The 2768-nt window shown below is 41.9% G+C and overlaps 1 protein-coding gene across 19 annotated transcripts in view; it reads left to right on the forward strand.

Annotated features, from left to right (window-relative positions):
- Window positions 1–2768, forward strand: part of LOC111870292 (calcium-activated potassium channel slowpoke) — a 201517-nt gene that overhangs the window by 105668 nt on the left and 93081 nt on the right. The gene's annotated exons all lie outside the window — the stretch shown is intronic.

Genomic DNA, 2768 nt, shown 5'->3' on the forward strand with positions numbered 1-2768 from the left:
CGAACTCGAACTGATCGATACGCACTGTGCATCCACTTATATAGCTGCAGTGCTTGCCTGTGGCGTAATGAGTGCCACGTCACAGTAGGACGTTGATTACGGTTACGTTAGCGTTGCGCGTTACGTCACCGCGTGACGTCACCGCGGAGGGAAGTGGCGGGGAGCGCTACGTTACCGTGGAGAGGAGGGTGGAGGGGGGTTCTCAGTCGCGCAACATGTTACAATATGGTAATTAAGAATTCATTTTTGGCTTACTCTCAACTTTAAACTTAGTATTTTTTTTTTGTGATTTTGTGCAAAAATGAATAGTGCCAGGAAACACAATCATGTATAAAAGGACATGAAGGAAATTTTATATTTTCTAAATTAGTACAATAGATTGATACCTTAATTAAAAAATATTTCATCATCTAATGCAGTAGGTCATAAATATTGGCTGTTCTTGTGAAGTCAATCTATTTGGGATTGCTACCATGCAATCAATTGACTGTGCTTGTAGTGCCCTTACTTCATTTGTATTGCTGTGTTTATCCTCAGCAGGTTTAAAATTGTGACTGCCAGTTTTGTTTTTTGTATGTACATTTGTGCAATTCACTCTTACCAACACAAGACATGATGTGTAGTACACTGTGAAATATACAGTTTCTTAAATTTATTAATTTATTTATTTATTTAATAATGTAGTAATGCTAACTTCCTCTCTTCTTTTCTTGAAACTTGTTATTTGTAGGTTTTTACAATGATTGTAACATATTTAATGGCTTCTGAAGATGTACCGGTTAAATTTTCTAGAAATAGCATAGGATATAAATTAAAAAGATCAAATTAGAAATACAGTACTTAGAAGGAATTAAAATTATGTAACTGAAATAACAAAATTAGGAACAATGAAAATAATGGGACATCATACATCATGACCCTCATCATGCACCTATGGAAGTAATGAATTATATACGTAAGGAAGTAGGCTCATTGGAGACCTGTGGTATATTGGTCAACCTATTCGGTAAGAGAACAGAGCAGACCTGAAGGCTCAAACCGTGATGATGACGACAACTATGATAATGATGAGAAATCCTGTACATTTACATTAATCAGTGTGTTTCAGCCACAGTTACATGCTTTGGAAGAGCCTATATTACACCTTATTGACTTGCCAGAACAGTGCTTGTTTACAACCAAGTTTTAAATAAATCTTGAGAACTTGGAAATTCCATTAGAGTTGATCATGAGCATCCTGGTGGTCACGACCAACAATCTGAGAAAGCACAGTTTGGTGTATCCCATGGTAGGAATTTGGTAGCATATGTACATAATGTGCAGTAAAAACAGTTAAATCTAAAAATCATTAAAGGCAGCATGGTGGAAGAAGATTATTCATATTTGCAATATTGATGTATGTAACTGATCTTAACAATTTCCTTCTTTTCCTACCTACCTACTTTGATTTAGAAGGAGAATAGAATATAAGCCTTGAAGGGTTCATTGTCTATTTATTTATTATTATTTTTGGAGGGGGTGGGTTTCCCCATGCACTGCAACCAGTTGTTGATCTATTGTCCGTCCCCCTTTAATTTCTACTGTCGCCATGCCCTTCCAGTACTGGTGCTTGCTATCAGCCCCATTCTGCCAGTGAGGTTGGCCCTCTCTGGCATTGGTCCCCGATACTTCCCCATCTACCGGAGGAATTGGAAACTATTTGGGTGGGAAGCTTTGCCTAATTTTGCTCAGAGGTCTCCTAGAGACATGAGGATCTTTTACATGCTGTAAATCTACGACACAGGACACACGGCTTAAAGTCCCTCCCGGAGGACTTATTCCCTCAATTTTTCCACCCTGAAAAATTCCACGACCTCCGCCAGGTTTAAACCCGTGTACCTTGAGTCATGAGGTAGGAACGTTACCCCTAGACTACGGAGGCCACTGTTCATTGTCTAAGGCAGAAAAAGTATTATTTTGTAAGGAATTGTCACTTTTCATTGATCTGTAATGTGGAACATACTCGTAGTTTTAAAAATATTGTAACGTGTTTCCGTTACCGATCCCACTTCTGACACCAATGTAACGTGTTTACGTTACCGAAGACGCCGTAGAGATGGTTAATTGGTTTATTTAACAATCTACAAATAACGGCTACAATTACTTATCACACAGTTGCGGGGTTTCACACTTTATAACCCTAATCGCATTAATCTGTCGACACTGTTGCGGGGTTTCACGATTTATAACCCTATGCGCAAATCAGTTCACTCTGTGTTCAGTAGTATACACGTTGACAGTAGCGGAGCTAGGTATCGCTGTATCACACGCTCCCAATTACACAATCACTCACACGTCCGGATCTTCTTTCCGCGACGGCTGCTATACTCCAACTGTAGTCGGCTGGCTGTTACTTTATAACTCGGCGGCTGTCACCGTACAACCGTATTAGGCGGCTGCTACAGTAGAACTCTTGGTACCCACATTAGAACTCAACTCGTACCGGCACTGCAGCTCACTTATATAGCCGCAGGATTGCCTGTTACGTTCCACGTCACAGTAGGAAGCAGTTCCGCGTCACCGCGTGATGTCACCGCGGAGGGGAGTGGCGGGGCGGGCTTCGTTACCGTGCGGAGGAGGGGGAGGGGAGCGCTGACTCACCCGCCGCGTCACTGCTGGTGTGTGGGGGGTGGCTCGGCTTGGCGCAACATGTCACACTGCTCCCTCCTTAAGGCTGTTCGTCCCGAATAGCCTAACGGTGCGTCCCCGTTCCTTTACTTCGGAGGATG

Source organism: Cryptotermes secundus, unplaced genomic scaffold (assembly GCF_002891405.2).
Source record: "Cryptotermes secundus unplaced genomic scaffold, Csec_1.0 scaffold354, whole genome shotgun sequence".
Classification (NCBI taxonomy): Eukaryota; Metazoa; Arthropoda; class Insecta; order Blattodea; family Kalotermitidae; genus Cryptotermes; species Cryptotermes secundus.